Source organism: Mesoplodon bidens (genome assembly GCF_964165515.1).
Source record: "Mesoplodon bidens genome assembly, chromosome: 11".
Taxonomy (NCBI): domain Eukaryota; kingdom Metazoa; phylum Chordata; class Mammalia; order Artiodactyla; family Ziphiidae; genus Mesoplodon; species Mesoplodon bidens.
Genome location: NC_138167.1, coordinates 68,508,741 through 68,524,175, shown reverse-complemented (window position 1 = coordinate 68,524,175; position 15,435 = coordinate 68,508,741). Strand labels below are relative to the sequence as shown.

The window sequence follows — 15,435 nt, the reverse complement described above, 5'->3', positions numbered from 1 at the left end:
GAGCTGAACAGGAGGAACTGTCAGCGCTTCCAGACCCGGATAAACATCCGCCAGCCCACGGGGAGCCCCGGAGCAAAAAGGGCCCCACGATGGACAGAAGTGGCCAGGTCCTAGGGCCCTCACAGTGTCAGTCATCAGCTGGGGTGCCCTGAGAAAAAGCAAGGAGCCGATGCTGGAGGCTGTCAGCAGCTGGGCTGCTGGTCCTTTCCTGATTGGGAGGCTGAACGGTGTCTGAATCTTTCAACGATTATTTATTACACAGAGTCATTGCCCCAACAGATTATTTGCTCCCAAAGGAAACCTTTCCATTGCTTTGAAACATTCATTTCTCAGCTGGACAAAAGTGGCCTGCACGCCACTCACTCACTCAATCAAGGTTGGGCAGCCAGGGGAGGTGGTGTGGCCAAAGGGCTGAAATGCAGGTGATTTGGGCAACGTCATGGGCCCTGTGCCGTGGTGACCTCATCGCCCATACTGTTAATTTCTTGCTTATATCTTTGTGTCTCACTGAGACTGAGAGCTCCCTGAGGCCCAGCCACCATCTGACTCATGACAGGCTTCACGCGGGGCTCAGGATCTGACATAGTGTGTGTTGCTGTGCACACTTTGGAAACGTGCCCCTCTTTCTCCTCCTCCCCACTGGGGTGACTCAACTATTCCACTAAGGGCTGTGGAGGATGAAGAAAGTTGACTAATTGATGGGTGCCAAAGCAAATACATACACCTACAGCCTGGGTTTCCATAAAGACCATGCAACAGCCAGCAAGAGGGGAGGTGGTTGGGTCCTTTCAACATTGTTTACAGCCTTGGGAGAGACACCAGGATACTCTAGTGGCCTGGGAGGGATTATGCCTATGGTGTAGCATCCACTTCCCCTAAATGGTTGCCAGACTTAGTAAATAAAAAATACAGATATCCAGTTAAATTTGAATTCCAGATCATCAACAAATAGTGTAAGTTGTTGATCTGAAATTCAAACTTAACTGGGTGCCCTGTACTTTATCTGGCAACTCTGTTCTCAGCTCACGTTTGCACAAAGATGTTCCTTACAGCATTGCTCACAATTGAAAAACCTAAGAGACCATCCTTATAAATTTAAGAGAATCTGATAAAACTAAAATCTCAGTTGGCAAATGTGATATACTTGCTTCGTATTTGGCAGATCACATAGATAAAATATACTTACAAGGATACAAGGAACTAGCCCGGTACAAGGCACAGAGTAGACACTCAACAAATATGGGTGAGTGAATGAGAGAAGTTATTTAAGAGCTGACACTTAGATAATATTTGATTTTATACCAGGCACTTTACTCTCTTAATCCTCCTGGGCACCTTGCGAGATGGGCATGATTATCATCCCATTTTACAGATGAGGGAGCGGAGGCACAGAGAGGGTTGGGAACTTGCCTAAAGGTAGTAAGTTGCTGAGCTGGGGTTTGAACCCAGGCAATCTAACTATAGAATCGGAGCTATTTCCCTCTACTGCCTCTGGATATAACTTAGATAAAACAATAATTAATAAGTGAGATTATATAGGTGAATAAGTATATTTGTAACTGTAAAATATACAATATGTATATAATATATAAATAAAGATTATCTTTTCTTGCTTTTTTCTTTTATTCCTAGGGAATAGATAAATAGATGAATGATGGATAGGTAGATAGATAGATAGATATATAGATAGATAGATAGATAGATATAGAAGAATCAATCTACTTAGCCACAAGGAAAGTTTAAAGAAATTCCAGAGAGGAGGAATTCTTTATTGTATCATGGCTACATTTTCTGCCACAATACAATAAAACTCAAAATCAGTAACAGAGTGGAACAAAGAAGAACCTTGATTAATTGCTCATAATTAATCTTAATTGTGAGCAATTTCTGCCCACTAATGGGCAGAGGTATAGCTCTTGTTTGAGCCCTTGCTTCTACACCAAGGTCCTCAAAGTACCATCCCCAGACCAGCAGCATTAGTATCACCTGGGAACTCCTGAGAAATACAACCTAGGGGTCTCACCCAAAACCTACTGAATGAACAACTCTTTTGTTGTAACAAGCTCTGCAGTTGATTCTAGTGTGTGATAAAGTTTGGGAACCACCGCTCTTTACTACAGTGTCTCTTCTGGACACACGGAAAATTCTGGGGAAGAAGCCAGGGGATGAAAGGCAGATGCAGAGCCTCAGCTGAGTCAGAGGAAGCAGCTAGACCTCTCCAGGCATGTTGTCACTCCTCAGTGGTGCTAGATGCTGCAGTGGCTTCACCCTTTGAAGATCTGAGTTATACTTTGTCCCTCACACTCAGCCTGGCATGGGCATCTTGACCATGGTAACTTAGTTCCAGGAGTTTGCCCTGGAGAGTTACCTGGCATACTCCAAAGCTGGAGGGGAGAGAAGAGTCACCTACACGCTTCAGGATGAGGAGCCCCTTGGGCGGGTGGGAAGGCTGGGCACTCATCTCTCTGGGGTCCCCAGGGATCAGGATAGGGCTGTTGACTACAGGAGGCAAGGACTGGCCAGAGGAGACTAGGGAAACTGGTCCATACTTGGAGGGAGATCCACATAGCCCTCAAACTCTGGCTTTAGAGGGCCGAGGATGCAGGGAGCCCATCACCCAGTCCAGGACGGAAGTAGGGGTTCTGGTCTGAGGGGAGGTTCAGAGGGGGAGCCTGGGAAGGAGATGGGGCCCCTGTGGGTGGGGTGAATGTCAGTGCTGCGGTGGTGACGTAACCAGTGGCCACAGTGCCTTCCTCAGGACCCTGAGAGCCAGTGGGCAGACCTGGGGGGGGCCCTGTCCTTCGGGCCTTGACCACCCACCATCACCCCAGGCTCAGGAGGGGCAGGGCCTGCCCCTGGCTCCAGGGAAGGGCTCCCCTCGGTGCCTGGGCTGGACCTCAGGTCCGCATCCCTGGCTTTGCCCAGCCCCATCACCTGGGCCAGTGGGACCAGCTGCACCTGCCCCGCTGTGGGCAGACACAGGTACTCCAGGGACCCTGGGGGCTGCGGCTTCCTGCTCATGCCTGTCTGTAGGGGCCCCTTCTGGCCCACGATGTCAGGCAGGGAGCGGCTGTCGGGCGGCCCCAGGTAGGGGCCATTGAAATCAAAGCCAGAAGCCTGGCTCTCAGTCCTGCCTGCGGGGGTGGCCAGCTCTGGCGGGGGCTTGGGCGGCTGCTCCGTGCGGAGGTCCGAGGTGACCAGAGTCATGTCAGGCTCAGATGATGAGTCACAGGCATCTTTCGGGTCCTCTGTGGTGAGAGGTGACACCTCGCTGTGCCCGAAGTCTATAGGGGACACCCTGTGCGGAGAACAAGGGCAGGGACACTGGCACCACCCTGGACAGGCGCCTCAGGTCACGCACAGGGAGCCAGCGTGGGGGACGGAGGCCGGCCTCCACCCAGAGCTCACAGGAAACGCAGAGCAGGGAGAGGTGAGGGAGGCGGCCGGAAACAGGAGAGCGGGCGCCCCTCCAGCGTCCCTGTGGATCCCCCTCCAGCCCCCGCGCTCTCCTTCAAGGTCACGCTCTGCCAGCTGAGGCCCCTCCCACCCCCTCTCCTTGCCAGCACGCAGCGTCAGCGCCCAGCCTGGGCTCGGCCATGCCCTCGGCCTTCACCTGCCCCACCTGAGGCTTAGTGGTGAGCCGGCCGCTCAGGTGCTGAGGCCATGAGGTTTCTCAGATCCTCTGCCACCCAGTGGGACCAAGGCAGCGTGGCGTCTCCCTGGGCAGCAGAGCCGGGGGAGGTCGTCTGCTCCAGTCACCGGCTTCTGGCCACGACCCTCCCTAGGCTGGGAATCGGAAAGCTCCTCCCGCCATCCAGCCGGGACGCCTCTTGCTTTTTACTGCAGCCAGCCTCCGAGGCCCTGTTCCCGTTGAGCCCCAGGCGAGGCCACCTCCCCTGACCCCCGACGTGCAGGCGGGAGCCACGGGCCCACCTCCTGGGATCCCTCTCCGACACTCACCCCTCCAGCTGAGCGGAGCTGCCGCCCCAGAGCCCCCTGTGTGCGGGGCTCCCACTGCCGACGTCGCGCGGGCCGTGTGGGAGCCGGAGCCCGGTGCGCCCGTTCTGCGGGGAGAGAGGGCGTTTGTGCCTGTGGGGTGGGGGCCCCCCAGGAGGTGAGGTCGGGGAGGGCCTTGAGGGTGGCGAGGGCTCAGGAGCCCCCAGACTTGGCGGCATCTCAGCATGGGCCGCAGCGACCACGCCCTCCTGCCCCCAGGAACACAAGGCCAGAGAGGGGCTGGGACTTGGACGGGGCCCTGGGGCAGCCAGGACAGGCAGCCTGTTCCCACGAGGACGCCCACCTGCACTGTCCCTGTCTCCACGCTCGCCCCTAGTCCCCTCCGCACTGGCCGTGAGACCCTCCCAAGGCCGTCTGGCCCTGCCTGCCTGACCAAAGGGCTCCCGCCCCCCACGTGCCGGCGCCCTCGCCGGGGTCCTCTCAGCCTCCCGTGCTGCGCCCCAGACTCACCGCCCACGCCCCTCAGGTCCCTTCTCCAAGGAGTCTTGTCTCCACCCTCCACTCGCCTTCTGCCAGCAGTGGCCTCTCCCACCTGCCACCACCCTCCATCCTCCAGAGCTCAGCGCTGCTGCCCTGTCCTGGGGAAGCCATGCTGCTTCCCACCACCCCCTGGTGCCCCCGATGTGACTAAGGCTCTCCTTGTGCCCCCTGGGTCCTGGCACCCCCACGCCAACCGTCTCTGCTGTTCCACGTGAGTTCCCACGGGCGGGGTACCTTGTGCATCGGGGGGGCCCAGGGGATCACAGTGCTGGGCTTGCAGGGGCCGTCCCAGCTCTTAGAGCTTTCCAGCCTCTGCCCTGGCCACATACCACCCCTACTCAAGGCCCACCGGAAGGGGAGGAGGACATGGGCGTGGGGACATGGGCGCAGGAGCTCAGGGGCCCAGCGGCCCCACCGCCCTCACCGCCCTCACAGCCAGCCCCTACCTGGAACAGGTGGCTCTTGCTGGGGTTGGGGATTTTCTCTTCCCACTTCTGGTTCAGCCTGGAAAGACAGTAGGGAGGTGACCTCTGCCCAAGACCTCAGGGCAGCTGCCTTGTGCTCATGTACCAAGGTGAAAGCAAAGCCCAGGGAGAGGGCAGCTTTGACCAAGGCCCCACAGGGTGTGAGTTACAGAGCAGAGACTGGAGAAAGTCAGCTGTGGGGTCCCTGGCATCATCTGGGGCCCTGGGTATCTCCCTCCCCGATCTTGGAGTCACCTTACCTATACCCGTAGACGCCACAGAAGCGCAGGGACACGAGCAGGATCAAGGTGCTGATGACCAGGGTGAGCGCCAGGACCCACGTGGGGAGCACTTCCAGGCAGCCAGGAGGAAACAGGAGTATTAGCTTTTAGGGAGGGAAAGGGCTGGGGGCTCAGGAGATGAGGTGAAGTTGCTGCCTTGGCATGTAGAGGGGAAGAAGAGGCCAGAAACAGACTAAGAAGAAGAGGGCATTTGTCTGAGCCACCCACAGTGCTGGATTGCTGGCAGGACACAGAGGGTTAGATCCTGTCCAGTAGCAGGTGTTGCTGTAGGTGGGCAGTGACTGCAGCCAGAGGCAATCATAGGGCACTTCCTGAAGGAGGCAGCACAGAAGGTGGTCATCAAGAACAGGGTGGCCTGGAGAGGCCGAGATGGGGAAGGGGGTGATGGTGGAGGAACCAGAAGGTGCAAAGGCCCATCAGGGGCCCTCACAACTCTCCACTTGGCCTCAAGCCCATCAGAGGCTGGGCACCTCCAGGACTCCCCTGGTCTCCTTCCCTTAGGTCCAGGGGCCCAGCCCTTCTTTCTGCTTGGTTGGGGTCCTCTTCCTCGTGCTCTTTCCCTGCTACAGCTGGCTGGGACTGGGGACCTGGCTGCCAACACTTTTTCCTCTCTCTGCCACCACCTCCCGGACCTTGTTCTATACTTGTCTCCTGGTGGCCGCTATGGCGATGGTGACAGATAAATGAAATTAACAAGTGCAGATTGAGGGAAGGTTGAGAAATCAGACCAAAGCTTTCCAATCCCAGGCCCCAGTCTGTAGTTCCTCATGGTAACAGAAAACTCGGGCTGGGTGGTCCCTGGATAGTAGCTGCCACAAAAGCTAATGAAAGCATGGGCCATATTAATAGAGGGCTAAGGTCCAGGCTTCGGGAGACGTGTTGGTGAGACACGCTCTCCTCTGCCCTCTCGACACCTCACCTGCAGTCCGTGCTGAACACCAGGTATCACTTTCTCATCTCTAATGACACCTGGCAGGGAAGGATGCTAGCCTGGGGTGGGGTTACATCTCATGTCCATATCGTCCCCGTCCTCTGCCCAGTGGGGCTGTGCCGGGAGGGGTGAGTGGGGGCCGGGAGGACATACCCCACTCGGTGTCCCAGGAGCTCCCCTCACTCCACTCGCTCCAGATCCCGTTGTAGCCTTGGGGGTCAGGTTTGACTCTCACTCTGGCCTGGTACCTGGTGGCAGGCTCCAGAGGTGGCAGGCACATGCTGTGGGCATTCTGGAAGTCCTCTGTCTTGGTCTCCTGTGGGTGCAGGTGTGTGAGCAGGTGTGCTGAGGTCTGGTGCACGTGGGCACAGCTATGAAGCCCTCCCGCCCCAGCACCCCAGATTTTCTGCTACCCACCAGTCCCCAGCTTGTAGTCACATCAGATCTCAGGCAGCATCACTCCCACCACGGAGGACCATACTCCAGTGCCCACAGGGGGACAGCACCCAGACAGGATCAGGGACAGCACCTCTTTCAATGCACCCCGTGACATATGAGAACACCGAGGCCCAGAAACCCTGAGGAGTCAGTCACCATGTCCCTCCTCAGCCTCCCAGCTCCTCTTGGGACAGCCTGGACCCTAATTATGGCCTTCCCAGGATGTAGTGCAGGATGACTGGACTCTGGACCCTTAGACAGATGTTCAGGAGCCCACGGACCACTTCCACCTCCACCACTGACACACCCCCTTCTGGCCTCAGTTTCCCCATTTCCAGCCTGAAGGTCTGGGGCTGGTTCTGAGATTTCTGAACTGGCCTCTGTGGAGCCCCAGGCTCTGCCCACAGGCCCTGATGGATACCTGGGGGTGGGGCCCCGATACTGAGTCCCAGGCTGGAGCCCTGCCCACCTCGCAGGGAGCAGCTCTCCTCTTAGCAGCTGCACATTTGCATTCTGGATGAGATTCTTGCGAAGAAATGCCCCCTTTATGACTTTTGAAAACCCTTCCTCCAGCTGTCTCTCGTCCTGAAGTCTACATATCCTTTGCGATTCCGGGTCACGTGTTCATTTTGGCCAAGTTCACATCACCTCTGTGAGTCTCAGTTCCTTCTCCAAGGGAAGGAACAGTGACCTGCTGACTGCACAGGGGCATGACCACCAAGTCCCAGTGGCTCCCTCTGACTGGGCACCTGCTGGGAGCCAGGAACCTGGCAGGTGGCCCTCTCCCTGGTCTTTCTTGCTTCCTCCTTCCCCCATCCAGGCCACTCCTCGGGCACAGGCCCTCACCTCCCATGAGGCTGCTTCTTTCTTGTACTGGACCTGGAAGATGCAAGCTATGTGTTCATAGTTCATTTTTTCTTCTTTCCAGTGCAGGATGTAGCCGTCTTTGCCCTTGGTCACGTTGAGGGTTGGAGGAGCCATCTGGACTGGAGGGAGGGGAAGTTTTAGAGAACATCATTTCTGACATTCCTCCAGTGGAACATCCCTTGTGGTCCATGCTGGTCACAGGTGCTCTGTCCACTGCCCCAGGACCCCAGGTTTCACCATCTCAGGGTCTTTGCAGCCCCACTTCACCATGTCATCTATTTTGACCTGAGCCACCCTTCTCTTGGGAGATGCTGAGATACACTTGTTTTGTAGTGAAGTGACCAAAAGTATGGGTTATCCCTAGTATTTAAGTAGAAATAAAATTACTATTAATTTTTTCTAATCTAGAGTACTAACGGTGTTCTAAGCATTATTATTATTATTATTATTATTTGGTGGTACGCAGGCCTCTCACTGCTGTGACCTCTCCCGTTGCGGAGCACAGGCTCCGGACATGCAGGCTCAGCGGCCATGGCTCACGGGCCCAGCCGCTCCGCGGCATGTGGGATCTTCCCGGACCGGGGCACGAACCCGTGTCCCCTGCATCGGCAGGCAGACTCTCAACCACTGCGCCACCAGGGAAGCCCTAAGCATTATTATTAATGCTAAATCTACATGAATTATTTCTCTCAATTCTAACAACAACCCTATGTAGTAAATACACTGTTTGTCCACTTGTCAGACAGAGAACTGAGCCCCAGAATGACCAGGTAACTTGCCAAGGACCAGCAGCTAACAAGTGGTAGAGACAAAGATGGCAACCTGGAGCATCCCAAAGAGTAAGTAGTGGATTCAAACCCAGGTGACTAGGACAAATTGGCTGCTGTCTCTGACACACACTAAAGACTGGGTAGAAGAACTTGATCATGATGAAGCAATGCAGGAGATTCCTTTGCAGAAGGTCCTTGCTATGTACCAGGAATCAGGAAAATTAACCTGTAAGGAATTACAGTCCATTTGCATATGCTCTAGTCCCCAGCTGAAGAAGTAAATCATAGATCAATTATTTGAAGACTGAAAACATCAGTCAGGGGAGGACTTTGGAAACCTAAAAGAGAAAAATCAAATCAGGGAAAGAAAGGGAAAATTTGGTGGGAGGACCAAGAGGCCATGGGCAACAGTAGGAACTTCAGAGCAGCTGCAAAGATGGAAGGGAAAATGGAGTTAAAGGAATGAGGTCAAAGGTTTTAATATTGATATTCTTGAGAATAACAATTGCATCTTCCTTCATGTTATTTACCATTGTCATTGTTGCATTATTGCTACTTGAGAACTTCCAGGACCGATGGGAATCACGTTTGTTCAATTTGCTCCCTGGACTTTGCACTGAAAGTGACAAACATGAACTGGGCCACGAGGAACCCTGAGTTTATACGGGTCACAAAGGAAGCAGTGCTGTCACAAGACTCTCCCTGCAGAAGGCTGGGGGTAAACTCACTGTTATCTGAGCTCTTTATAAGTTTCTCCTCCTCCTTTGGTCGAACAGAGACGATGTACTGGCCGTGGTTCCTGGGGTCAGGCACGGGAATCTGGCAGCAGTGCCGGACGTAAGGGCTGCTGGTCTCCTCCGTCTGCACTGGGGAACATTCTTCCTCCCTGAGGATCACGGCACAGGCGAGGGCAGGGGGAGGCAGGGCCACATAAGGGACGAGACCTCCAGATGAACTGTGGCTTCTGCTGGGCCCCCAGGGGCAGGAGGAGGCCAGGAGAGGGCTAGGCCTAGAGGAGCAGAGGGGACAGAGGCAGGGGACACTCACCTTGCACTGGGGCCGGACTTGTAGAAGAGGGTGAAGGAGACCGAGCTGGTCACCTCGGACCTCACTTCCCAGGAGCAGCGGAGCAGGGCAGCCCCGTCGAAGAAGCACTGGAGGTTCTGGGGCTGCGACTCATTCCCTGGGAGGGAGACAGCCCCTCATTCAGTCCTCATTCATTCATTCCCTAGCCCTCAGTGGGCCCACCATGAGGCTCATCACAGAGAGATTATGGGCATTGGGGCCAAAAAGGCCAGGGGTTAAACTCAGCCCGAAGGGCCAGCTGTGTAAACACAGGTCAGAGAGTGAATTCTGTGAGCCTTCACACCCCCCTGTGCAAAGCTGGGAGGGCATGTCAGCCTCAGGGTTTGGGAATTTAGCACAATCACGTTGGTATGTCTGCGTATGGCGCAGCGCTCACGAAAACACAGATGCTCATATGCCGTTGTGATTAAACTGTAATTGTTCCTCCACAGCAAGTGGGCAACAAACTGGGGCCCAGAAGTGAGTAAGATGCAGCCGCTGCCTCTGCAGAGTCACAGTAGGGACGGGGTGGGCCAGGGAAGTCACTGTGAACACATGGCTCAGAGCCTCCGTGGATCCCATGGTGTGGACCCCTGGACGCCTTCTGTCCAGGAGCTGTAATGAGCTGCCCTTCCCACAGAGGGGCAGTGTACCAATTCCGCCTCTGTTACCTGGCGGGGAGGCCCAGCGAACCTCTGTGCTCCATTGGCTGGGCCGTCCTGAGAGCCCCGAGCCCGGGGCCAGCCTGGTGCGCACTCGGGCCACATAGGTGCTGCTGGGCATGAGGTGCTCTGGCCCCAGGATGGCCCGGGAGGTGCTGGAGTAGATGGTGGGGGCGTCCTGGGGGAGAGAGGGGCTGCTGGAGCAGGGTCGGATGGGCCAGGTCCCCGTGGGCGCAGGGCACAGCTGGTGGGGTCCCTACCTCCCAGGAGTCCTGAAGCCGCCTGTAGACCACCTCAAACTCCAGGCTGGACAGCCAGTGGCTCTGGGGACCCCCATGGGCCACGCTCCAGGACAGCAGGAAACCGTCCCCGGCAGCACTGATGTTGAGGTCCCTGGGTGCGGGGGGCTGTACTGGAAGGAGAGGAAGGAAAGGGTCCCTAAGGGGCTGGACGACTGTGTGGGAGGTTCAGGGCCTGCATGGCCCATGTGTAGACAGACCTGGGTTCCAGGCCAAGCACTGCCACCACGGACTGAGCGACCTTGGAGAGACCCCTCACCTCTGTGGGCCTCAGGCCTTCATCTGCTGAATTGTGAGGATTCAATGTGTATGTGAATGAAGATGTGCAGATTGCTGGGCGCACAGAACATAAGCTCCATGCAAAGTGCTGGCAGTTACACTCCAAGTGGAGCTTCCTTCTGTCCACACTGCCCATGAGGAGGTCTGTGTGGCCTCCTCCCCAGCAGAGGACGCTGTGCCTCATGTTACTCCCTCTCCGGTCCACACTTTCTTATTTCCAGTGTCCAGTGTCATCCTGCACTTCTCAGTGCCCAGCAGACATGTCTCCTCCCATAGGACCTTCTTGGACCCCTCCCCCAGGCAGAATCTCTTGCTCCTTTTCCTGCCCCACCATAGCCCTTTGTATGATCCTTACAACCCTGGAAGATATAGATGCTTCCACATCTGCCCCCTCAAGTAGTCTGGGAGCTTGTGGATGTCAGGGGTGGGGTTTGACCCCCTTGCCTCTCCCGAGGGCCTGAGGTAAGTGGTTCATTGCATATGGGGACAAAGTGAATGAATCAATGACGGAATAAATGAATGAGTACATGTAGGCCCACCTTCAGAGACTTTTCATGAAGTCATTCCATCACCAACAGCAAGCAGACACCTGCTGGGACCTACAGGGTTGCGTGAGCAGATTCATCCATGAATGGCATGGCTGCAGACTTCCTGAAGCTTCTATATCTGAATGCTGAGAGATGACTTTCCAACACAAAAAATTCCGTAAGGGACAAACGAGATGTCAATATTCTATGCCAGACAGGGGACAGGGCATGATAGAACGTGTCAGAACTGGAGCCTCATAAAATTTTCCTCCCAGAATGGCAGATCCAGAGCACCGCTGCCCCAGCCCCAGCCACAGCAGGCATCACTAATCAATCATGCACTCCAAGCCCCTGAGCCTGTCATGCATTGGGACTCCTTGTCAGCCTGGAGCCCTAGGAAGCTGCTCCTAACTGAACAACTGGGAAACCAATGAAAAAACCTTTCCATCCAACCTGAGAGATGTAGTCCACAAGCTCATTTCACAGATGGAGAACCTGACAGAGGAAGTGAAATATCCAGATCTCCACACGTGTAGCTTCAGAGCAGATCAGACACACATCTGTCCCCTCCCTGACTCACTGCCAAGCTTTGGGGGCCTAGAACTGACATCCTGACTTAGGGCATGCTCTAGAAGGCCAAGCACTATGGTGCCCCATCCCTAAGTTGTCTGGTCTCCTCCACCAGGAAGCCTTCTCTGGTTATCAGATTGTAAGCCCAGTGGGGGCAGGGATACTGTCTGAGCACTTCAATGCTCTCCTGGCCTATGTAGGTGCTCAGTGAAGGAGCAAATTAATGAATGAATCCCTTCTACTCCCTCTGATTTGCACTTCCATCTTCTTTTCATGGTCTGCTCACTCCAACCTCCCACCTTAAACCTCACCTCCATGGTACACTTACACTCACCTCTCCTGGCTTCCTCACTCATCTGACCTGTGATGCTCTCTCCCCAGTATTGTCTGGAGCAAGGATTGTTAAATTTTGGCCCGAGGGACAAATCTGGCCCACGGCTTGTTGGAAGCTGAAAATGGATTTTTACATTTTTTTTACAGTTTTTTTTTTTTTAATCGGCCCAGTTCTAGGAACTGGACGAGGGGGTAAAGCTCCCTAGTGTGGTGATTCAAATCACATCTCTGTCCATTAAGAGTGTTTTCACTTGTACAGATTAAAACTTTCATAGGCTGCCCCACTACATCAGTCCTAAGTACCCCGTGACCAATTAACTTCTGCTAAAGCCCTCTCAGGTCATACTATCCTTTGACTCTTTCAGCTTTGCTTCCCATGATGCCAAGCACACCCACCTTTCAAATACCTCCTCCTAGGCTCCACTACACCTGGATCCCATCAAGCCCCACTGAATTCAGGGAATCCATTGCAAAGATGGCATCTCCCACCATTGTCCCTGGTCTGCAAAGAAAAACCACTGCAGAGTCTTTTAAGAAGGCTTGTGTTCCTCTCGCCACTGAAGCAGGGATTATCACACTTCCAAAGGTCTCTAGGAACATGTGGTTTGTTTGATAGAAAGTGAAGCAAAGAGACTAAAGAGAAGAAGGTGTTATGGTGATGCTAACAGTCCCTCAGTCAAGCATCTGGTTTCTCCTATCCTCCAACAGTAAATTACACCTTCCCTTAGTGTCACTACAGAGGTGGCAGGGAGTGGGGAGATCACACCTGAAAGATCCAGCTCGTTTGATCAGTTGCCAAGAGCTTGCACATCACGAATTATGTCCTGCTATGAACTTGTCCTAACAACGAAGCATTCTGAGCAGACGCTCTACATGCTCATTGGATATTTTTGTCTCGTGCAGCTGAACATCTGCACTGCGGTGCAGCTCCGTGTCCCCGGATGACTGATGGGAATGAGGCTTCCCCATCCTCAATAGGCTTTGCCACATCTTACCACCCCAAAGTATTTTCCCCCAGCTTTATTGAAGTATGATTGACAAATAAACATTGTACATATTTAGGTGGTACAGTGTGCTTTTCTCACACAATGTGATGATTTAATATACATATACATTGTGAAATGATCACCACAGTCAAGTGAATTAATCCATCCATCAGCTCACATGGTAACCATTTTCTGAGATCTACTCTCTTAGCAAGTTTCAAGCATACAATAAAGTATTAGTCACTACAGTCACCATGCTGTACATTACACCTCAGAACCTATTCATCTTAAAACTGAAAATTTGTACCCTTTGACCAGCCTCTCCCCGTTTCCCCCACCCCCAGTTCCTGGCAACCACTACTCTACTCTTCATTTCTATGAGTCCTACTTTTTAGGTCCCACATATAAGTGAGATCATGCATTATTTGTCTTTCTGTGTCTGGTTTATTTCACTTAGCATAACATCCTCCAGATTCATCCATGTTGCCACAAATAGCAGGATTTCTTTCTTTTTATAGCTGAATAATATTTCACTATGTATATATACTACATTTTCTTTATCCATTAATCCACTGATGGATGCTTGGGTTGTTTCCATATCTATGCTATTGTGAATAATGCTACAATGAACGTGGAAGGGCAATTATCTCTTCAAAATACTGATTTCATTTCCTTTGGATATATACCCAGAAGTGGGCTTGCTAGATCATATGGTACCTCTATTTTTTTTTTTTTTTTTTTTTTTTTTGCGGTACGCGGGCCTCTCACTGTTGTGGCCTCTCCTGTTGCGGAACACAGGCTCCGGACGCGCAGGCTCAGCGGCCATGGCTCACAGGCCCAGCCGCTCCGCGGCATGTGGGATCTTCCCGGACCGGGGCACGAGCCCGTGTCCCCTGCATCGGCAGGCAGACTCTCAACCACTGCGCCACCAGGGAAGCCCGGTACCTCTACTTTTAATATGAGGAAACTCCATACTATTTTCCACAGTGGCTGCAGCAATTTACACTCTCACCAACAGTGCACAAGGGGTTCCTTTAACCCATACCCTCATTAACCCTTGTTAGCTCTTGTCCTTTTGAGAAAAGTTATCCTGACAGGTGTGAAGTAATATCTCACTGTGGTTTTGATTTGCATTTCTCTGATGATTAGTGATGTTGAGCACTTGTTGGCCATTTGTATGTCTTCTTTGGAAAAATGTCTGTTCAGTTCCTTTGTCCACTTTTTAATCAGGCTATTTGTTTTTTTGCTGTTGAGTTGTAAGATTTCCTTATATATTTCAGATACTAACCCCTCATCAGATATATGGTTTGCAAATATTTTCTCCGATTTGTAGGTGGCCTTTTCACACCTAACTTATGCAAAAACCAGACTTAGGAATATTAGATTCTGAATGTTTAAAAGCTGAGGCAGATCTATCTATACATGATGACTTGAAAACAGGACGAAGTCATATTAAGTGAAAAAGTAAGTTGGAGAATATGTGTAGAATATGAGTGTATTTGGGGGGGGTGTGGAATAAAACACTTGTATGTGTGTTTACATGTATACAGAAGAAATTGTGTTTAAGTAGAGAAAAATGTCTGGCAGAGTATGTCATTGGGGGAGGGGAGATACTGTCACTTTCTTTTACAGACTTAAAAAAATATGCCAAGGACTTCCCTGGCGGTCCAGTGTTTAAGACTCCGTGCTCCCATTGCAGGGGCACAGGTTCCATCCCTGGTCGGGGAAGTAAGATCTCGCATGCCTCGCAACGCAGCCAAAAAAAAAAAAAGTGTCAAGTTATGGATGCTTTTTAGTTTCTTTTGCGTGTGATTTTCTATAATAAAATGTGTTGAATTTGTAATCAGAAAATTTTAAGAAACAAAAAAGAAAAATATTAAAAGTGAATGGGAGGGCTTCCCTGGTGGTGCAGTGGTTAAGAATCTGTCTGCCAATGCATGAGACACGGGTTCGAGCCCTGGTCCAGGAAGATCCCACATGCCGCGGAGCAACTAAGCCCGTGCGCCACAACTACTGAAGCCCACGCGCCTAGAGCTCATGTTCCGCACCAAGAGAAGCCACTGCAATGAAAAGCCCGCGCACCCAATGAAGAGTAGCCCCCGCTCGAGGCAACTAAAGAAAGCCCGTGTGCAGCAACGAAAACCCAACGTAACCTAAATAAATAAATTAATTTAAAAATATATCTTTATTAAAAAAAAAGTAAACAGGAAAAAATGAATTGGATGAAAATATAGGCACAGAAGAATGGAATGGATAAACCCTTGGAAGATCTGTTGCTTTGGGAAATCTCCAAACTTTCTGGAATAGGGTAGATGCCTGGTGGCTCTCAGGTCACCCACGTCCTCCTCCTGCCCCGCCCTTCTTCCTTCCCGGCCTGAGCTGAGGCTTGGCTCGGCTTAGTGCTGCCACCTGGAGGTCAGCGTCAGACATAACTTCAACCGCTAT

General features: G+C 52.7%; 1 pseudogene across 1 annotated transcript; it reads right to left on the bottom strand.

Moving 5' to 3' along the window:
- Positions 1-20: 20 nt before the first annotated feature.
- Positions 21-10,463, bottom strand: LOC308625759 (cytokine receptor common subunit beta-like; annotated as a pseudogene). The gene is made up of 11 exons: positions 10,257-10,463; positions 10,006-10,174; positions 9,317-9,452; positions 8,998-9,155; positions 7,479-7,618; positions 6,348-6,510; positions 5,222-5,312; positions 4,944-5,001; positions 3,961-4,064; positions 2,411-3,298; positions 21-110 (listed from the first exon to the last, which is right to left on the bottom strand). The product of its transcript is annotated as a cytokine receptor common subunit beta-like (transcript).
- Positions 10,464-15,435: the final 4,972 nt, after the last annotated feature.